Below are 23,375 nucleotides of genomic sequence, written 5' to 3' on the forward strand. Positions count from 1 at the left end.
TCCCAGGAAGAGAGAGGCCCCAAGAGTCAAGTAGGGCTTACCATGTGGCATAGGGGCCTTAGTTGTGATGGTTAGTAAGCTCCAGCTGGGCCCTTGTCAGAGGGCCTTTTGTCATGTGTTTGATGGGTTCTAATCCTGTCTCTGCCATTTGTCTGCTGTGTGACCTTGGGCAAGTCATTTCCCTTCCTCTTGGCCTCACTTACCTCATCTGTAAAATGAGGATTGAGACTGTGAGCCCCACATGGGACAGGGACTGTATCCAAGTCAATTTGTTTGTATCCACCCCAGTGCTCAGCACAGTGCCTGGCACATAGTAAATGCTTACAATACCATCATGTTTATTAAAAATTGAAACATCATTAACTGAGTCCCAGTCAGACCCACCTAAAATGGGAACCTGTGATATACATGCCCCACTGTGATGATGGAATCTCCCACTGGGCAGCAGATGACCCTTGGTTCTGGGATTCAGGACCTAGGAGTTGCACAGAGGAATTGATCATAGTGATGGTGGTGTGTGTGGGAACTTCCTTGTGCCCACCAATCATGCTCCCTTGACAAAGAGTGCAGCAAATCATTAGGCAGCCAAGGCAGAAAAAGCTTTGTTTTTTGTCTTTTTTTTTAATGCACAGAATCCATTGCTTAACAAAGTGAACACAGAATGCTGCCAAAACCCAGCAGGCCGTTCACTCTGTAGCTGTCTGCTCTGTAGTTTTCAGAATTCCTGCTGGATCCTTTCACCTCACAGATTGCTATATGTGGTTCTTTGGGCAATGATCTTCATCAGTGAGAGCATCATTGTCATCATCAGTGGTATTTATTGAGCACTTGCAGCTATTCTATCTGCAAAGAGTGACAGGCATTTCCCTCCATGCAGAGCTGGGACTAGAACCAGAGACCCCTTTTTCCCATGGACCAGTGGCAGAGATAAGTAGAGTACTGGTTAATTATGCTATTTCTTGAATGTTTACTTTGTGCATATAATAATAATAATGATGGAATTTAAGCACTTACTTTGTATCAAGCACTGTTCTAAATGCTGAGGTAGATACAAGCTGATCAGGTTGGACACAGTCCCTGTCCCGCATGAGGCTCACAGCCTTAATCCCCATTTTATAGTTTGATGTAATTGAGGCACAGAGAAGTTAAGTGACTTGCCCAAGGTCTCATAGCAATAAGTGGTGGTCAGGATTAAAACTCAGGTCCTTCTGCCTCCCATGCTGCTTCCCTGTGATGGGCATTTCCCTCCATGCACACCTGGGATGAGAACCTGATTTCCAGCCTTTTTCCCGTGGAGCAGTGGCAAAGCTAAGTGGGGTCCCGGTTAAATAATAATAATAATAATTGTGGTATTTAAGTGCTTTCTTTGTGCCAAGCACAGTACTAAGTGCAGGGGTGGATACAAGCAAATCAGGTTGGACACAGTCCCTGTCTCACAGTCTCAATCCCCATTTTACAGATGAGGTAACTGAGACACAGAGGAAGTGAAATGACTTGCGCAAGGTCACACTGCAGACATGTGGTGGAGCCAGTATTAGAACCCATGACCTTCCAACTCCCAGGCCTGTGTTCTATCCACTATGTTATGCTAATATGGTATGTATTAAGCGCTTACTATGTGCTAAGGGCTGGGCTATATAGAAATACTATAGAACAGACACAATCCTCACCCTGTAGTTGAAAGCCCAATGGTGTGGTAATTTCCTGAATGGAGAGTATTGGGTTCGGTTTTCTGCATGTCACTTATACTTTCTTGGCTAAAATGATTTGGAATGTAATGGAACTACTTAGGTGGGCCCAGAAAATTTATATACTTAATTTGGATCATTCTGTTAGCAGATTACTGTTTCAAACTGCCCAGATTAGCTGTTAGTCAGGCCTGATATTTTCTCAGCCCTTCACTTCTATTTGGCTCTGTGCTCTTGGCATAGAAATCAGGAGATCTAGGTGGTCTCATCTTTCAATCTTTCATTCCTGTGTTCAAACAGAGAAAAGTGAAAATTGTGATTACCTCAGCCTGGTAGTTATCCTCCCATAATTCAGAATCTATTAATTCCAGCAAGATAGGGGGCAAAACAGTTGTTAACTGACTGTGCAAATACAAAACAACATTTTGTCAATGATGCTTTTTTCATTTGGTTTCCTACCCAGGGATTTGCCTCCCCTTTCATTAGGTTTTTGAAAGCTGGCACACCATTCAGACCAAAGAATTGGTCACAAAATAAACCCTAGTGCCAAATGTGCCATGCTATAAGGTGTCTCATATCTGTGGACACACTATCATCTGTTTCTATATACTGGAAATATGTAGAAACAAATATACCCACTCACATCCTCTGGCCCCTGCTTTCATGAATCATAAATAGTAACGATGATAGTCGTATTTGTTAAGTTCTTACTATGTGCCAGGCACTAACTGCTGGGGTAGATACAAGGAAAGAGGTTGGATAGAGTCCCTGTCCCACATGGGGCTCACAATCTTAATCCCCATTTTCCAGATGAAGTAACTGAGGCCCAGAGAAGTCAAGTGCCTTGCCCAAGGTCATACAAGTGACAGAGATGGAATTAGAACCCAGGTCCTTCTGACTCCCAGGCCCGTGTTCTATCCACTAAGCCATGCTGCTTCTCTAGTAGTTAGTGGGGGCTTGAGGGTAAGATGACCAGACATCCGTTTGTAGGTGAAATGGATTCTGATCTTTAGGGGGTGTGCCCCACCTAATTTTCTTTCTAAGTTATTTGGGGCCTCTCTGTTGCCATCTCTGGGTGGGTTGGCCTGGGGCTGCCAGGTATGGGCATGTGTGTCCGGTGCTCTAATGGTCCCCAAAATAAGACTTGAGTTGGGCTAGTGTTGTCACTGCTCCAATCCAGGGGGAAGTGGTTGTCCTGACCTTAGGTGGATTGGTCTGTCCTTTCATCCTCACTTTTGTTCAACTCCCTCGTTTATTTTTCTTCCTTTTGTTCCCACTATTTGTAAATATTTTGTATGTCTGTATCCCTTATTTGATTGAAACCTTCCGATGGGCAGGGAATATATCTCCCTTTTTCTTCTGTTCTATTTAGAATAGTGTGTGGCACTCAGTCAACAAATACCATTACTACCTCTCCTAGCATTAAGCGCCATGGTGGAATTACCTGTGCTTCGCTTCCTCTCTACTCCCTGCTCTTTGCCTCTCTCTCCCTCCTCAGCTTTTTGCTCCACTCCCTGTCTCTCCCATGTTCTCCTCTCTCCCCCATTTCACTTTTTCTTTCTCTCTCTTTCCTCTTCCCCTCTCTCATTCTGGCTGTGGTGTCTTGGTTTCTGGCCCCCGTTTCTTGGAGGTGAAGGTGCCAACCCACCTGCAAGTGCCTTGGACTAGGTGAAGGGGCAATCCTGTTTGCCCTAATAATGTAAGTTTCACTCTTCTTCCCCAGGAACAGAACTTTAAAATGTGGTTATTGCACCCTGACCAGTTTAGAAAGTCAGGACTGGAGTCACCTAGGATCAAATTCCTCAAATCTTTCTCTATAACTAGAGGTAGGAAAATTTGCCAGCTGGTCTTTGCTCAACCAAAACTCAGTTTTATCATAAAAGGCTAGGGGAGGGGAAGGAATGAGTAGGTTAGATGTTTCCTGCCCCTTCTCTAGGTTACAGTCAGTGGGTAAGCACTTTGTACAGTGCTCTGCACACAGTAAGCGCTTATGAAATGTGATTGAATGATGAGGGAATGGGACTCCCTGGCCAGACAGTATGTTATATGGCTAAATCATACTCTCCCAAGCACTTAGTACAATGCTTTGCACACAGACATCAATATATTTGATTGGCTCTCTGCACTTCCATCATCAGGTAATAATAATAATAATGATGGTATTTGTTAAGCGCTTACTATGTGCCAAGCACTGTTCTAAGCGCTGGAGTAGATTCAAGGAAATCAGGTTGTCCCACGTGAGGCTCACAGTCTTACTTCCCTTTTTACAGATGAGGTAACTGAGGCACAAAGAAGTGAAGTGAATTGCCCCAGGTCACACAGCAAGCAAGTGGTGGAGCCAGTTTAGAACTCATGAACTCTGTCTCCCAAGCCTGTTCTCTTCCCACTAAGCCATGCTGCTTCTCTGAGGTAGGCATTGTATTCCCAAGAAACAGACCAAACTTTTCATAGTCATTCGTGTTCTTAGAATTTCGAGTCTCATCTATAGAGATGAACTTGCAGATCCATTCCATCTATTTATTTGAGTCTTACAGCAAAGACTCTGCTTTGACATTTGGCCTGAGCAGGTAGAAGACATGTGAACCCTTCTCTTCAGAGAGTGAAGTCACTACTTGTGTTTGACTAGCCTGTCGAGAAGGGCAAGTAAAACCCTGTTACTTTTACCACACTTCAGAGACGGAATACTGAGCTGAGTGGACCTTCGGGGACTGACACGCAATGTGATTTCCTGTGTGTTAAGTGTGAAATGTAAGCTTCAGTCTGAGCCTTTTTCTCAGCAAGGAGAGTTGTGATTTGTCATTGTTTCTGGTTAGTTGTTGCAGTCTGAGTTTAGATAATCTGTCTTCTCCCTGGTCAGTTACTAGATTTTTTTTATGGTATTTAAGTGCTTACTATGTGCCAAGCACTATATTAAGTGCTGGGGTAAATACAAGCTAATGGGATTGGACATGGTCCATGCTCCACATGGGGCTCAGAATCTTAATCCCAATTGTACAGATGAGGTAACTGAGTCCCAGAGAAGTGAAATGTCTCATCCAAGGTCACACAGCAGACAAGTGGCAGAGCTGGCATTAGAACCCAAGTCCTTTGGACTTCCAGGCCCATGCTCTATCCATTAGACGACACTTCTTATTTTTTGGTGGCTCCTTCTGAAAATGACCTCAAAGCTTCAAAAATTGAAAAATTGCAGTAATTTGTTTGCTTCACCATGTGTGATAGCAATAATAGCATTTTCTATTTAAATGGTGCTATTTTTCTGAGACACACAAAACCATCCATAGGGTAGGTAAAGAGATGCTGTTGGTAGTTTCATCTCAATAGGAGATTTATGGTCTTTACCTTCCAATTAGTTTCTGGCACGCAGATTATTGTGAACCTTTCAGGAATTAATCAAACCAACAATGGTAATGGTCATAAGCACTTTGCAATTTAATTGGGTGATAAAAACGTATTTATAATGAATCTTTGTGCTAATGAGCTGAGGTATTTAATCAACTTCAACTCTTCTTAATTTTTCCTGTAATATAGCATACTTTGTACTTATGGGTACAATGTAGGTATCTTATTGCTGAAGTTATGATAGATAATGGGTGTTGAAAAATACTTGCCAGTAATATTTGAAACTAAGCTCTTCTACTTCAAATGAAACCTCTGTCTTTATCTTGGATCTGTGTCTTTTAAAAATAAGTCTGAGTGGGCTGAATGAAGTGAGAGATGTGACAATTCACTTTCTGAACAAGCTTTTCAGTTGAAAGATGAAGCTAATATATGCAAACTAGTGTAAATGCATATATGTTTGATAGAGAATTAATTATTAATGATTTAAACAAAATCTAGGTGGAGCTTAGCTATTTTCTGAGGTGTGCAGCTCATAGCCTATTTGAAAAACTTGATCCAGAATAAAATGATTACCAAATTAGACTGTGATTGCTCCTTTTCTCAGCAAACACGTTTTTGCTTACCTTACCACTTTCAAACATTACAAACCTTTTGGTGTCAAAACCGGGAAAAAGCATTCTAGTGTTTTGGTCTCTGTACTCACATAATATGTGGGGCTTTCTGGCAAAACATTTAATCCTTAAGGAAAAGACGTAGCAAGGAGATCAGGGAGAAGCAGCGTGGCCTAGTGGGTACAGCATCAGCCTGGGAGTCAGAAGGACCTGTGTTCTAGTCCTGGCTCTGCCACTTGTCCATTGGGTGACGTTGGGCAAGTTACTTAACTCTGTGCCTCAATAAATTCATCTGTGAAATAGGAATTGATTGTGAGCCCTGTATAGGAAATGGACTATGTCCAACCTGATTATCTTATATCTACTCCCATGCTTAATACAGTGCCTGGCATATAGTAAGTGCTTAAAAAAAATCATTAAAAAAAGATGGGGGGCGATGGGGGAAGAAGTATTCCTGTAATGCTCCCAAGGCTATATCTAGCTTGACCCTTTAAGTCTAGAAGTTTCCAAGTGCTACTGCAAAGGTTACTTTTCTAAAGTCCATATATCCTCTCCAACCTTTGTCACTTGGAAGCTAAGTAAATCAAATGTAAAGCCACACTTTGGAGACTAAACCAAAAGGTTTAAGGCCATCGGCTAATTGCTTGAATTCCCTCTTACTCTTCAACTCCCACCTTTTGCTTTGCCTTTCATTGCAGTCAGGATAACTCTTTTTTAAATGGTATTTAAGTGTTTACTATGTGCCAGGCACTGCGCTAAGTGCTGGGGTAGATTCAAGTTATTTAAATTGAACACTGTCCCTGTCTGGCATAGGGCTCCCAGTCTTAATCCCCATTTTACAGATGAGGTAACTCAGGCACAGAGAAGTTTAGTAACTTGCCCAAGGTCACACAGCATTACTCTGACTTTTCGAATTCCTCCCAACCTTCAAATCAGAGCTCAAAGCCTTTGGAGGCTAGGTCAAAAGAGATATTGTGTAGTAGTAATAATAGTTTTAAAATGCTTACTGTGTGCAGAGCACAGGGAATTAGAACTGGGAACTGTACAGGTGGGAATTAGACAAGGACCCTATTCTTCAAGGGACTCACAGTTTATGAAAGATCGGGGGCTGGGGCAAGACTGGAGACAAACACATTGAGAGCAATGAAACATCAAAACAGCGAAAGAGACTAGGAGAAATATAGGTACTCAACTCTGTCTTCCCCAGTCACCTCTTCCCCCCAGTCACCTTCTCGAGGACAGTGATCACATTTTTCACATTCACATCTTCCTCAAGGGCCTTGTACAGTCCTCTGTACCTAGTGGGTGTTCAGTAAATACTGATGCTACTAATGCAAGTGCAGACCTACTCCACTGTGACTTACTCCTACAAAAAGAGAAATAAGATTACCACTAATTGTGCTTTGTAGCAGTGATATTTACTTTCTCCTACAAAAAGATAAGTAAGATTACCACTAATTGTGCTTTGTAGCAGTGATATTTATGAAGTGCTTACTGCACACACACAGCACTGACCTCTGGGGAAGAAAAGCATGAATGAGATTTAGACTTGGACTCTCATCCTCAAAGGCCTCACAGGAGAGGAATACGGGGTTGGAAGGGGTTTGGTGACATAGAAAAAAGCAAGAAGTGAAAACACAGAAATAATGTGGAAGACAAAACTGCGAGTCCAACCGCTGAGTTGGTTAAGGGGCTAGACAGGGGCTCTTCAGTGGTACCACTGAGGTTGTCCACTAACGACCAAAGCCATCCCAACATTTTAAAATTGAGGGAAGGCCACTGTCCGCTAACTCTTGTATTTTATTCTCCCAAGTGCTTAATACAATGTTCTACATGTAATAAGCTCTCAAAAAATACCATTGATTGTTGTAGCTAGGGTCCTTTGACACTTTGTGTGTCTCACTCATTTCTCTCCACCTCCGCAATGTGACCCACACCATTGCTGCTAAGAAAAACACTGTGGTAACTGCCACCTTCTCTCCATGCGCCTTGAGCCAGAGAGAAAAGCTGCTTTCATGTGTACCGACAACATGGGACCTCTTCAAAACCCCAGGAAGACTGGGGCCATGGGGGTACCCTTAACTCTGAGCTCCAGGGAGCCTGAAATTCTGCTCCTCTAGCCTCAATCCTATTGATTTTTTCATTTTGTGTATTTGTCTGAATTTGATATTTCATCAGTTGTGACTCATCTCCAGTCCCTTCTCCCCACTTATAATCTTTGATTGTGGGTTCCTGAAGGACAGGGACCACATCCAATTCTAATAAAACTCTTACAACTCTACTACTAGAGTGGTAAGAGGGCAAAAAAGCCAAAAGTAGGAAAGTGCCTGCTGGGTCTATGCCATCCACAGTAGGAGTAGTTTTGGTACTGGTGGTATTCCTTGAAAGCAGAGCACTGTACTAAGTGCTTGGGAAAATGCATCAGTAGTGATGATTTTGGACCAAAGAGCCATCTTGGGCATCTTGTGTGGTGACAGACTCAGCAGTAGTCCTGAAAATAGCCAGCTAACATGAGCAAGTCATTTAACTTTCCCGTGCCTCAGTTTCTCCACTGTAAAATGGGGTTTAAATACCTGTTCTTCCTCCTATTTAGACTGTGAGCCCCAGGTGGGATAGGGACTGTGTCTGAAAGTATTAACTTGTACAACCCTGCGCTTAGCACATTGTATGACATAATAAGCACTTAACAAATAGCTTAAAAGCAAACAAACAAATCTACCAATCTTCGGTGCTTTGGCAAAGCATTGCTACTTTAAGGTCACTTTATTTCCAAGTAGGTTTTTTGCGTGTAGAATTCTTATGAGCATTTTGCAACTATGTGTTGCTTATACCCATTGCTCCACCAAGAACACAGCAGGCAGAAGCAAGAAAGTGTAAGAGACACTGTTCAAACCACTTCTACTGTAATCATTTCCTTCTTGAAGGGTCTTAGTCCTGAAGCCTTTGTGACTAGACTGAGACTCATCCAACATCTTGTTTGCGACCTTAGTTGAATGCTGGTCTGTTGGGGGCAGAGATCCCATATTCTTTTCCAATCTTTCACAACCACCACTAATCCCATGGTGTGGTGTTTTCTTTGTGATATTTAAGTGCTTAATATGTGTCAAACACTGGCGTAGACACAAGTGAATTAGGTTGGGTAAAGTCCCTGGCCCACATGGGGCTCACAGTCTACATAGGAGGGAGAACAGGAGAACTAAGGCCCAGAGAAGTTAACTGACTGGCCCAAGGTCACACAGAAAACATTTGGCAGAGCTGAAATTAGAACCTAGGTCCTCTGATTCTCAGGCCTGTACAGCAGGCCATGCTGCTTTTCCTACTGTTCCATGTTTGTCGATTCTTTACCCTGTTGTTCAGGTCTGAGATTCTACTCTTCCTCTAATATATATACTTTCATGCCCCATAATTAAGATGGGGTCTGTAGGTGAAGATCAAGTTGCTTGGTGGTATGAAAAGCCATGTTAAATTTAACAGAATCATCATATGGTGGATATTGATCTTTCAGTTCTTTTTAAAGGCAGTGGACAATGAGTCTTCCACTAGAGCTTCCCACTGCCTCATAACAGTGAAATTTAATGATGGAATTTAAGTGCTTACTTTGTGGCAAGCACTATTCTAAGCGCTGGGGTGGATACAAGGTAATCATGTTGTCCCACATGGGGGCTCACAGTCTTAATCCCCATTTTACAGATGAGGGAACTGAAGCACAGAGAAGTTAAGTGACTTGCCCAAAGTCCCGTAGCCGAAAGTGGAGGAGCAGGGATTAGAACCAATGACCTCTGACTCCCAAGCCCGTGCTCTTTTCATTGAGCCATGCTGCTTGTTACCAATAGTTACAATGCCTCCATGATAAAATCATCTTAGTGGTAAATAATTGATATAGGCACTCTTCTTCCTTTTTAAAACACTGTTTTCCATTTTCTCATTTGCATGCAAGTCATTATTTTTACAATTTCTCAAGGCTTTTTCTGTTCTTTCTTTGGTGACACATAAAAATGTGCTTTTTGATAAAGCAAAGAGGCTAATTGTGCTGAAAATGCTAATGCTGGAATAGAGAATGGCAGAGCAAATGGTATAAGAGGTGCTCGAAGACTTTTACTCTTCAAGTAAATTTATTGGATGAGGAGCATATTCAAGTGGAATAGACAGAGGAAAATTTATGAAAGGCCGTTTTCATAGCCTGTGCCATTTATATGTTTTTTTCTTTCCTGGCTTTATGGCCATAGGTAATAAGGAGACGTTAATAAGGGATGAACTTTGCAGCCCCATTTGCAATACACTGAGTATGTTAGAGAAGTGACTCACTGTGGTAGAGGGCAGCAAATAGATGCTTCAGTAGAAAAAAATATTTATTTTCAAGTAAGACTGCCTGCCAGTGAGTACTTTCTACCTTGCCATTAAATGTACAGTCTGTGGGGGTAATATGATCTTTATGGGGATATTTTACATCAAAGCTGTGTGCCTATTCCTAAGAACGTGACAGGGGTGTATTTCTCAATCCTTCCTTACCTAACCTCCTCACCTTCTTTCATGAAATTGCTTTTGAACCTTATAGACTCAGAGCTCAATCTCTTTAGAGATCTTACTCATTTGAGTGCCATTCAGTAATAATAATCTTAATGAGGATGGTATTTAAGTGCTTACTATGTGCCAAGCACTTTTCTAAGTGCTGGGGTAGATATAAGGTAATCAGATTGTTCCACATGGGGCTCACAGTCTTAATCCCCATTTTACAGATGAGGTAACTGAGGCACAGAGAAGTTGACACCCAAGGTCACAAAGAAGACAAGTGGAGGAGCCGCAACCTCTGACTCCCAAGCCCGTGCTCTTTCCACTAAGCCACGCAGTTTCTCACTCTAATGGCTTTAACACCTGGCCTTTTGGCACCACATTTTACCGATCTGAAAAACCAGATGATGGTTAATTTTAGAAGGTAGCAGCAAAATAGGAGAATGTTTGTGGCGAAAGCACAAGCCTGATAGAGAAATGGAAAGAGCACAGGCCTCAGTCTCCTAGACCTTGTTTCTCCACCTGATTCCTCCATTAATCATAGCTGAATATCCAGCAGGTCATATAACCTCAGTTTCCTTGTCCAAAAATGGATTTCATATCTGCCCTCTCTCCTTCCTAAGGAAAATCTAAGAAAAATAGTCACAATAGGTGTTGTGTTTGGAGTGCTTTTGGAGAGGAAGAATTACGTAAATTAGCCCAGGGTGCCCAGCGGATTCTGGGAGTGCGGGAGACAAGACAACTGGTGAGACTGTGGCCCCTCGGCCAAACCGAGAAGTAAATAGATATATTTTCTTGAGATGTGATGAATAAAGAAGGCATGACTAGCAGTGAGGAGCACTAGAATCTAAAGAAGTTGTAGTTCTCCTCTGGCCATTGCAGGAAGGACAAGGCTATCTTCCTTTTAGGAGTCAAAGTGGTTGAGTACTTTCAGATTATAAAGTTTTAAGTGCAAACTGCCTCTTTCTTCTGGAATCTTTGAGCTCATGCCCATGCTCATCTTGGGAAGTGACGTTATCAAAATATGGGTCAGAGTGAGAGACCAGCACACAGATATTACAATCACCCAGGGCTACTCTCATTCTCCTCTTGCAGTGATTGAAATGTAGCTTCTGTATGTAACACAGACGATTTCACCAAAAACAAAACAACCAAACAACTGGGACAATAGTAACGAAATGAACAGTCACTCTTTATGGTATTAAGTGTTTATTATGTACCAGGCACTGTACTACGTGCTGGGGCAGATACAATTCAATCAGGTTGGACACAGTCCATGTTATACATGGTGCTCACAGTCTTAATCCCCTCTTTGCAGATGAAGTAAACTGAGGCACAGAGAAGTTAAGTGACTTGCCCAAGGTTACACAGCAGACAAGTCACACCGGCTAATGGACAGCCTAAAAAAAAATGAGTAAGAATTATTTATCTATACTTTCAGAGCGCTCAATAAATACCATCAATTGATTCGGGGAGGTCATCGATCTTGAAGAATCAGGTACACCACAGTACAAAATCCTGTTGGAGGTAACAGAAACAGAGATTAAGATCAGAAAGTTTGTCCCCAAAGGCTAGAGACAAGGCAGTGGTTGAGAAAGTTGGTATTTAAGAGATGGGGGAACAAGGTGGGATGGGTGCCTCTAAACTCATGTTCTCTATTATTTACTCTGATGTCATCAGCCCCTTGGCTGCTGACATTGCACTGATCTCTAGTAAAAATGCTCTGTTTATTCCAGAGTTACTGAGGCTGTGTACTTCTTTCTCCTTGTTTCATTTTCCTTCCTGTTTTTGTTTTGGCCTCACATTAAGCATGACTTTCTTACAAGGAGATGGTGTAATGCTACAATCAAAAAGTCATTATGGGCAGGGAACATGTCTGCTAATTCTCTTGTACTCTCCCAAGTGCTTAGTCCAGTGCTCTGCCCATAGTAAACTTTCAATAAATACTACTGATTGAAAACAATCCATCCAGATGAGGTCCTGTATTTTGTTTACAGAGAAGTGAAATTCCTCACTAGGGGAAAATGCCATCATTTCTCTAACCAGAGAAATTGGCATTTGCCGCTTAAAAGTGACTGACCATGTACCAGTATAATCTATCCAAGTCCAGATCTTAAGCCAATTTGAGACAAGCAGAACTTTTGGACAGCAAGAGCTATCTGACAAAAAAGGAGAATTCATTTGTTTTAGAAAGGGCTGAAGAAGTTATTTGACTTTTCTATCCTATATCTAGGATTCCACTAAGCTGTTTCCCAACTTTTTAGCATCTATGCTTTTCAGTTGACATTAAATGATTTGTTTTAAGAGCCAATTTTTTTCAAATATTTTAAAATTGTGATATAAAGTGCTTTCTATATGCCAAAGACATATATACTGGGGTAGATACAGGATAATCAGGTCAGACACAGCCCCTGATGCACATGGAGATCACAGTCTAGGAGTGAGAACAGGTCTTGAGTCCTCATTTTACAGATGAGGAAATTGAGGCCCAGAGGAGTTAAATGACTCAAGACACACAGCAACCAGTTGGCAGAGCTGGGATTAGAGCCCAGGTCATCTGACTCCCAGGCCAGTGCTCTTTCCACTAGGCCAAGATGGCTTGTGAAGAGATTTTATGATTTGGTGGGGGTTTTTTATAAGAAACAAACACTGAACTCCTTGTGAGGAATACGTCACTTCATTATTCTGAGCTTCCCAGGCACTGTACAGTGCACCATGCCAAGGGGGTGCTTCAATTCTACTACTGTCAAGCAATCAATAGTTTTTACTGGGAGGAGAGGGGAGAGTTAGTTGTGATCTCTACCCTTACGAAGTTTACAATCTAAAATAAATTACAGGTAGCAGGAAGCAACAGAGTTTAATGGAATGTACTCTAACTGCTGTGGGTCTGGAGGATTCCAGAGAGTAGGTGGTGTAGTATTTGGGAAGAGTAGGGCAAGGAGTTGAGAGTTTAGTGAGGAAAAGCTCAAGAAGGAGAGGTGACTTTAGTAGGGTTTAGATGTGGTGTCACTACCCTCTTTGAATACCTAGGATATTTTAAAAAAAAACATGCCAAAACTTATCTATCCCTGTCTCAAAACATCAATAGCAGCTCTCAGAACTGTATTTGTAGGCCTGTCTGTAGCTTGGAATTAGGGCACACGGATAGCTGGGAGAGAGTATTGGCTCAAAGCTCAGCCTATATACAGGCCTCCCAGGCACAAGAGACATCCTAGGGGAATCAGGTAAGGCTAATGTTGAATTTTTCTGTGAAAAATTAACCATAAACCTTTATTTTGTATTTTTCTATCCTGTTGTGGGAGGCTTGTGGTAGTCAATGTGTAAAACATACTCCCATTCCTTCTTTCCCTGGTCTTTCAGGGAACAGTAGTGAACAGATACAAATGATTGAGAGTTCTTTAATGAAACCATGTTCTAGATAAACCAGATGTTGAACAATGAAAACTAAAGCACACCCTCCAGCTGATGAGGCAATGTCAGTCTCTTCAGCTGCTTGTAGATAGTATGTATCATTTGGAAAGTCAACAGTTTGATTTTTCTCCTTGCCAGTCTAGCATCAAGTTTCTGCTCTTGACTGTGAGAAGCAGCATGACCTAATAGCAAGAGCACAGGCTTGGGAGTCAGACGATGTGGGTTCTAATTCCGTCTCTGCCACTTGTCTGCTGTTTGACCTTGGACAAGTCACTTAACTTCTCTGTCCCTGTTGCCTCATCTGTAAAATGGGAATTAAGACTGTGAGCCCATTTAGGACAGGGGCTGTGTCCAACCTGATTAGCTTGAATATACCCTACCACTTAGAACAGTGTTTGACACATAGAAAGTGTTTAACAAATACCATATTTATTATTATCATTTTGTCTGTGGTGGTGAGGAATCTCAGTTATGGGGAACACTTCTATCTGGGGGATGACTTAATTGTGGGAACAGCTGGTTGCTTTGTTCAGTCTCTGAGTGGGGATGGAAGATCCTTTATTTCCATTAATACCAAAGCAGATGTCTTCCAAATTTCTATCTCCTCAACAGTGGATTGTAATGATAGCAGCAAAATGAGAATATTATCAGTTTTGGTAGTCATTATGAAGAGGGGGAAACAGAGGTTGGACTAATGGTTTGTTTAATATGCAAACCTGTGTCCATTTAGTAGATGGCATTTTGAATGCTTAGTATTCTTTTCCTGCCAATTTCAGTATTCGTCTTGAAAAAGCAAATAAGAAAAAGCTGGCCACTAAGGAACTGACTCCAAAATGCCATTATGATTTTACATCTTTTAACTAGTCATGAAATACCAATCACTAGATTGTGCACACTGTTATGAAGGTATCACCCTGACTCTTTAAAGCCAATTTCTCTCCATTTAATAAAGTTAAAGGGTACATTATTGTTTGTTTGTGAAATCTACTGCAACTGTTGAGTTGAGTGACCACACACTGCTGTTCTCCTAGAAAATTAACAAATGGGATAATTTTTCCTTTCTCCACTGAACACTAAACCTGAGCTTTGCATCTGTTGAGCACTTCTTGTTCTGGTTTTGCTTTGCGCTAGTCTTGGTTATTGGCTGTTAACTGAATGTGACACCCCCCCACCCCCAACTCCAGTAGTGGTAGTAGTAAAAAATACTGAAGTGCCTACTGTTTGCAAAGCACTGACCAAAGTTTTTACCATATCAAGCAACTACAGTCTCTGAAAAAATCTTACAGCCTCTCTTGGCACTTCCTGGTGGTGTGATCCATGCTCAGTTTGCAACTATAAACGCTACCTGTAGCCAGCCTGATTCATAATGTGTGTTGCTGTTTTTATTTTTTTAAAAAAAACAACAACAAACATCCTTTCTCCTTTCCCTTAGTCTCTTTTCAGGTTGGAAACCTCATTTGTATGCATGCTTACTAATAGCTGCTTTTGGGGCTTCCTGGGATTCCCCTCCCCACCAAAATGTTTGACTTCAGTGATGCACATTTCAACAGCCTAGATTATCTTAGATCATCCTATTACTGCTCATAGTCTTTACTTGGCACAATATCTACTGAACAAAAATCTTTCAGATGGCCCATATTTTGGGTCATTTTCTTTTTTCCTTGTTCTCTGACTTTTGTGTGGCAAGGAAGGGCTGGATCAGACTAAAGTTCATGGCCCATGATTATGCAGATATCCACCAAGCAAGGTTGTCTTTATAACAGGTCTCCCCAACTGGAGTGACAATGAGACCTACTGTCCATGTGCATGAGGAAAATCATCCACTTTTGCCCTTGCCATGCAAGTCTGGGACATGCTCCAATGCTTGGAAGGCTGCTTGGCTCTCTGGTGAAGAATACAAAAGAGTAGGACCCGAGGTGGCACCAAAGGTCTTGGATGATATTTTCCATTTCTTTTAGTCTGGAGTAAGGGAGGTGTCTATTTCATTGTACTCTCCAAGTGCTTAATACAGTGTTCAATAAACATCATAGATTGACTCAGCCACCAGCTGAAAGCTTCATGTCAGCAACATTTTTCTTTCCTTCTACTCATCCTGCTCCACTCAGACTTTGTGTTGGGGGAAATATGTGAGGAAGGTGGGGGAGGTACAGTGGATGGAAGAGAAGAGATGCCCCAAAACCTCTGTTTTAAGTAGTGCCTGCAAGCTAGACCAAAAAATGTTCGGTAATGAATCAGTTGTATTTAATGAGTGCTTCCTGTGTGCAGAGCACTGTGCTAAGTGCTTGGGAGAGTACAGTAGAACAGAGTTAGCAGACACATTTCCTGCCCATTTATTAAGAAAGTGGAGGCAGCCTCAGGAACGTGATCGTCAATGATAGATGAAGTACCTGAGAATAGTGCTTATATTGTGTCCTTAATAGTGGGCCTTGGAAGGGATTTTTTTTTTTTCCTGCTACTGAATGACCAAATTGAATCCTCATTTGCAGTAAATATTTGACTTGGCTTCCAAAATCACTCACTGTTGTGCCTACGTCATCCTCTTGCTGAGGTTTCTGGACAGCAGAGTTGGAGGGCTGTGGACTGCGGAGGCTCTGAGAGATGCTCCACTGACTGATAGTGCTATAGCACCACTGTGTTTGTACTGTGTCCAAAGTGACTAGCTCGTATCTAATTAATTAATTAATTAATGTTGGTATTTGTTAAGCGCTTACTATGTGCCGAGCACTGTTCTAAGCGCTGGGGTAGACAAAGGGGAATCAGGTTGTCCCACGTGGGGCTCACAGTCTTAATCCCCATTTTACAGATGAGGGAACTGAGGCACAGAGAAGTTAAGTGACTCGCCCACAGTCACACAGCCGACAAGTGGCAGAGCTGGGATTCGAACTCATGAGCCCTGACTCCAAAGCCCGTGCTCTTTCCACTGAGCCACGCTGCTTCTGGGGTATCTACCCCAGCACTTAGTAGAGTGCCTGATAAATTGTAAGCATTTAACAAATACCTTTTTTTTTTTTAATTGTATGGTTGCTTCCAGGTTGGTGAGTTGCCACCATAGACCATCATTAACCCTAGGATAACCTGCATCCTGGATGTACACTTGACAGTCAGTAAGCCCGTCAATGGGCAGGGACTGTCTCTATCTATTGCCGATATGTACATTCCAAGTGCTTAGTACAGTGCTCTGCACATAGTAAGTGCTCAATAAATACTATTGAATGAATGAATAGGGGTCACGTTAACTATTTGGGGTGTGGCCCTGAGGAACTGGGGAGGATGACTTCACGATTCTGCAAAAACTCAATTGATCCAATTGGTCATCCTTATTTCATGTTTGCAAGTGGAAACAGAACTCCCAGCACCAATCAGTGTGCCTGGATTCTGCTAACCTTCCCACTGTACCTCGATAACATTTGTCTTGCTACCAACCTCTCGCCCATATCCTACCTCTGGCCTGGAACACCTTCCCTCCTCATATCAGACAGATAATTGCTCTCCCCCACTTTGAAATCTTATTAAGGCACATCTCCAAGAAGCCTTCCCTGATTAAGCCCTCCTCTTCTCTTCTCCCACTCCCTCTGTACTGCTCTCACTTGCTCCTTCATTCATCCTCCCTTCCCGTCCCCACAGCATATATGTTTATATCTGTTATTTATTTATCTATTTATATTAATGTTTGTCTCCCCCTCTAGATTGTGAGCTTGTTGTGGGCAGGAATGAGTCTATTTGTTGTTGTCCTCTCCCAAGTGCTTAGTACAGTGCTTTGCACATAGTAAGCACTCATGAAATACAATTGAATCAATGGGTGGAACCCAAGCTGAGGGTCAGGAAGAACGCTCAGGCTAGTGGCCCTAGCCCTTCCTGTCAAAGAGTGTGAGGGACTGAGGGGTTATATTTCTGTGAATTCTTACTGTCTGATGTAATCTATGACAACTCTTGAGGGAGTGAGAGATTCCTTCAAAGGGAAAATTGAATCAACAGTCCTGGGGGAGTCAAATTAGGATGAAGTGAACCTCTATTCAGGTTTCTGTTCTGTTCTGAGGCCTTCCTAGCCTTGCCGAAATTGAAGGGTCATTTCTATGCTAGCAGGATATAATTGTTAAGGAAAGCCTCCAGGTTTGGGCATTTCTGGTTTCTATTGTTTATGGAAAACAGCTGGAGAATATTATTGACTAAACCTGCATTTATTCTCTGCATTTCAGCCTTTAAACACTCCTAGAGATAAGTGTTTGTTCGAGAATTTGTTCTATATAAACATCTTTTGAGGTAGAAGATTAGGTTTTTTGTTTTTTTTGAGCCACTAAAAGTTTTTCACCAACTGGAGTTCATTGTGAGAACCAGATGGGTTAGTTTTCATTGGCAGTTCTATATTAATTTGCAACTTTATAGGCTCCCCCAAACTGGTTGCTTCGGAGTGGTTTTGCAGATACCGGAGGGACCTCTTCTACCTGGTTGACACTGCAGACAACAATCGGGAATCATGATTCTCAGGCCCTTATGAGGTCAAGCTCATTGTGAGCAGGGAATGTCTGTTTATTGTTGTATTATACTCTCTCAAGCGCTGAGTACAGGGCTCAGCACACAGTAAACACTCAATAAATATAATGGACTAGGATAAGAGATAAATGTAACTGGCAGGAAGTCTGAGTCTTGGGCCAATTGGAAACAAGAGGGGCAAGGGATCCCAGTCAGAATTGCTTGACAAAGTGGCATCACTAAGCCGATATTCTACTATAGTTTTCACTAGAGAGATGGCCCTCGTCAGAACTAGATAGGCTGAGAAATTTTTTTGGAATTCTCTTGCTACTTAGAAGTGATTCTAGGTACTAAGCACTGGGGTAATTGTTAATTGGTTTGGACAAAGCTCCTATCTCATGTGAAGCTCATAGCCTAAGTAGGCGGAGGAATCCTCTTTTTACAGATGAGGAAACTGAGGTTTAGGGAAGTTAAGTATCTTGCTCAGGGTCACACAGGAGGCAAGTGGCAGAGCTGGGATTAGTACCCAGATGCTCTGATTGCCAGGCTCACACTCTTTCCACCAGGCCACTCTGCTTCCAATTTAGTATTAGATAATGACAAACTTCTAGGCTGCAGTCACTTCAGCTAAAAATGGATCCTGCAAATAAAACTCTTTATGTACACACCTCAGTGGGCTGCATCTCTGCTCATTTGATTCTGTGTCCTAGCAGGAACATGACTCACAGGGAAGAGAGCAGGTGAGGAGCGCCACACTGGAATTAATTCCTTCACACAGATTCTTTGACTTGAAGTCTCAGGACTGAGAGTCACTGTCATCATCATTAGCAAACTACATAATATTTTTATTTCTAAGTCTCAAAGCAATGCTTTATTCAATTTTTTAAAAAAGAAGTGCTTTTGTACTGAGTTCTGGATATGCTCATCTTTCTTTACAACTTCCCTTAGGTGAGAGACGGTCTTTTCAGTTAGGCAACTATGTTTCAGCTTAAAGGCTGGGCTAGAGTGAATAGCAGCTGTTTTCAGTCCTCTTTTGGGATAATTCTTTAAGTCTGTGTGATCTTAGGCAAGTCACTTAACTTCTTGTCTCAGTTTCCTTATCAGTAAAATGGGAATTCAGTACCCATCCTCCCTCCTAATTAGACTGCCAGCCCCATGTGGGCCAGGGACTAGTCTTTTTTTTTTTTTTTTTTTACAGTACTTCTTAAGTACTTACTATGGGTCTGGCACAGTATTAACTAGCAGTGTGGCTAAGTGGAAAGAGCCCGGGCTTGGGAATCCGAGGACATGGGTTATAATCCCACCTCCTCCACTTGTCTGCTGTGTGACCTTGGGCATGCTGCTTCACTTCTCTGGACCTCAGGTACCTCATCTGTAAAATGGGGATTAAAATTGTGAGCCCCCCTTGGGACAACCTGATTACCTTGTATCTACCCCAGTGCTTAGAACAGTGCTTAGCACATAGTAAGCACTTAAATACTATAATTATTATTAAGTGCTGGGATAGATACAAGATAATCAAGTTGGACATAGTCCCTATTGCTCATGAGGCTCACAATCTAAGTCAGAGGGAGGAGGATTTAATTCCCATTTTACAGATGAGGTAACTGAGGCACAGTGAAGTTGTGACCTGATTAACTGTACGTGCCCCAGTATTTAATATAGTATTTGGCACATAGTAAGTGCTTATCAAATATAGTCATCATTATGATTTATTATTATTATGTCTGTGGATGGTGGCAGTGAATTCTTGTAATTTTGTGTCTCAAACCAAGAAAAGCTGAGGAAAAGGCTGGGTTCCTAGATTTGCACAAAATTTAGCCTGATGAATCACTGAGGAAAGTCCTAGGGTGTGTTGGCTCAATGTCCCTGGTACCCATTCAGATAAAACCTGAGCAGGCTTTACCAACAAGAACCACCTTAGAGTTTTGGTCTGAATCATTGCATAAGCATAATATACAAGGGAAAGGAATATTTTCATCCCTTCTTAGCAGTACTGCAATCAAAAATGTCACACTTATTGGTAAAGAGCAAAGGAAAACAGGTGGAAATAATCAGTGATTACAAACAGAAAATAATGAACAAACTGGATATTGGCCTACACATCTCAATATCCTTTTGGGATTTAAAGGACACACATTTAGGATGTTCATGTTTTAATGAAAATAAAACAGCATCGATGAACTTCTTCTTATTCCAGTAAACAAAGTATATTAGACCTGGACTGTTATTTTGGGTCAAATGAGTTTCTTCACTGATTTAAAAGCAAGGTGGCATTAATACAGCTGTTTCCCATTCTCCTCCCAGATGTTGTGAAGATTAATGAGGTAATGTCTGGAACGCTCTTCAAGATGATTGCAGAGTTTGGCAGTGTATAAAGGACTTCTAAAATACCATTACTGTAGGACTAAACAGAACCCCAACTTTTAGTATTTAAGAAACTACTGCATGTCATGTTTGACTGGATGAAGAGCTTCTTTATTTAGAAAAGTATCACATTCCATGGAGGAACAGGTTAAGGGAGTCCGAGGTCTTATTCTTTTACGTTAGTGTCCCATTACAGAATGTTGTTCTGCCAGGAACTCGATTGTATTGGTTTCCTTTAACAATGAGAAAAAAATTTCTTCTGAAGACTTTTAAATTCAAATCTGTGAATTAAATAGTCATAAAGCACATTAAAAATGTTGCCTGTAGCTTATAAAGTTTGCCAACAGCTGGACAATTTTTCAGCAATCCCAAACCATACCAGACACCTTCCAGTTTGGCATTTTAGTAAACAATATATTCAATATATTACTCGTGGAAAAGAAAGCAAAAGGGAAAAATATCAACCAGCTCTTTTTTTTTTTTTTAAAAAAAAAAAAGCAATGACAGGCAGTTGGGGAAAAGGTGGTCCCTCTAGACTGTAAACTCATTATGGGCTGGGAATGTGCCACTCATTTTGTTGTATTGAACTCTCCCTAGCACTTAGTACAGTCCTCTGCATATAGTAAGCACTCAATAAATGATGATGGTATTTGTTAAGCACTTACTATGTGCCAGCCACAGTTCTAAACACTGGGGTATATACAAAGTAATCAGGTTGTCCCACGTGGGGCTCACAGTCTTAATCCTAATTTTTCAGATGAGGTAACTGAGGCACAGAGAAGTGAAAGGTCACACAAAAGACCAGTGGTGGAGCTGGGATTAGAACCCACGTCCTATGACTCCCAAATCCGTGATCTTTCCACTAAGCCTCACTGCTTCTCTGTACTATTGACTGATTGGAAGAGGGGTGACGGTGTAAACAGCCTGGAAAGCCTCAGCTTCCAGATGGGTTTTGGAGCCTTTCACTTCATCTACAAGGTTTCCCTGGGGTTCTGGCATTTTGGCCACCCCCTGCAGTTTGCTTCTGTCCCCAAGACCTGCAGTTTCTATCCTCTGTCACTCCTGAAACATTTCTTGATATTAACATGATGGGGCAGGGTCTATGCCTGATCTGACTAGCCATGGCTCAAACTAACAAGAGTCCTGGCAACTTAGGGGAATCATTACTCCTGGGATCTAATGCCTCTCCCAGCACTTAGTCCCAGAGGTAGAGGAGCTTCTGTTTCTCACTTTCTGCTCTACACCCTTCTGTCCATACCATCCTGCTTCTTGAAAACCCAGTGAAGTCTGGGTCATGTTATTTGCTTAATTTGAATTGGAAATTAATGCAATTCTAAACTAATAATAATAATGATGATATTTTGTAAAGTGCTTACTATGTGCCAAGCACTGTACTAAGTGCTGGCGTGAATACAAGCAAATCAGGTTGGACACAGTCCCTGTCCTACACGGAGCTCACAGTATCCATCCCCAAACTACAGATGAGGGAACTGTGGCACAGAGAAGTAAAGTGACTTGCCCAAGGTCACAAAGCAAATAAGTGACAGGGTCAGGATTAGAACCCATGCCATTCTGGCTCCCAGACCCTAAAACTCAACATGAGCAAGACTGAGCTCCTCATCTTCCCTCCTAAACGCGCTCCTCTCCCAGACTTCTCTATCACCGTGGATGGCACGACCATCCTTCCCGTCTCTCAGGCCCACAATCTCGGTGTCATCCTTGACTCGTCTCTCTCGTTCACCCCACACATCCTATCCCTTACCAAGACCTGACGGTTTCACTTTTACAATATCGCCAAGATCCACCCTTTCCTCTCCACCCAAACGGCTACCTTACTGCTACGGGCTCTCGTTATATCCTGGCTAGACTACTGTGTCAGCCTTCTCTCTGATCTCCCTTTCTCCTCTCTCGCCCCGCTCCAGTCTATTCTTCACTCTGCTGCCCGGCTCATCTTCCTGCAGAAATGGTCTGGGCATGTCACTCCCCTTTTAAAAACCTCCAGTGGTTGCCTATCAACCTCCGCTCCAAACAAAAACTTCTCACTCTAGGCTTCAAGGATCTCCATCCCCTTGCCCCCTCCTACCTCTCCTCCCTTCTCTCTTTCTACTGCCCACCCCGCATGCTCCGCTCCTCTGACGCCCACCTCCTCGCTGTCCCTCGGTCTCACCTATCCCGCCGTCGACCCCTGGGCCACGTCCTCCCACGGTCCTAGAACGCCCTCCGTCCTCACCTCCACCAAACTAATTCTCTTCCCCTCTTCAAAACCCTACTTAAAACTCACCTCCTCCAAGAGGCCTTCCCAGACTGAGCTCCCCTTCTCCCTCTACTCCCTCTACCGCCCCCCCCACCTCTCCGCAGCTTAACCTTCTTTTCCCCCCATTTCCCTCTGCTCCTCCCCCTCTCACTTCGCATCCCCTCAGCACTGTACTCGTCTACTCAACTGTATATATTTTCATTACCCTATTTATTTTGTTAATGACATGTACATCGCCTTGATTCTATTTAGTTGCCATTGTTTTTATGAGATGTTCTTCCCCTCGACTCTATTTATTACCATTGTTCTTGTCTGTCTGTCTCCCCCGATTAGACTGTAAGCCCATCAAACGGCAGGGACTGTCTCTATCTGTTGCCGACTTGTTCATTCCAAGCGCTTAGTACAGTGCTCTGCACATAGTAAGCGCTCAATAAATACTATTGAATGAATGAATGAATATCCCATGCTGTTTCTCACTAGGGTCTTAGCTCACTTTCCTGGTGGTTATTTTCACTAGCAGACTGTGAAAGTGGTCAGACAAGAAGAAGAGTTCCAAAGGAAGGAGAAGAGGTGAGCAGAGGCCATATGGTCTAATGAAAAAAACATGGAACTGGGAGCTGACCTGAATTTGAATCTCAATTTTGTCACTGGTCTACTGGGTGGCTTTTGGGCCAGTCACTTTACCTTTCTAGGTCTTGGTTTCCTCTACTGTAAAATGGGAATAAG

At 42.3% G+C, this 23,375-nt stretch overlaps 1 protein-coding gene across 2 annotated transcripts in view; it reads left to right on the plus strand.

The window, feature by feature from the left end:
• The window catches only part of CSGALNACT1 (chondroitin sulfate N-acetylgalactosaminyltransferase 1), a 258,159-nt gene that overhangs the window by 42,827 nt on the left and 191,957 nt on the right, over nt 1-23,375 (plus strand). The gene's annotated exons all lie outside the window — the stretch shown is intronic.

This window comes from Ornithorhynchus anatinus, chromosome 5 (genome assembly GCF_004115215.2).
Source record: "Ornithorhynchus anatinus isolate Pmale09 chromosome 5, mOrnAna1.pri.v4, whole genome shotgun sequence".
NCBI classification, from domain to species: Eukaryota; Metazoa; Chordata; class Mammalia; order Monotremata; family Ornithorhynchidae; genus Ornithorhynchus; species Ornithorhynchus anatinus.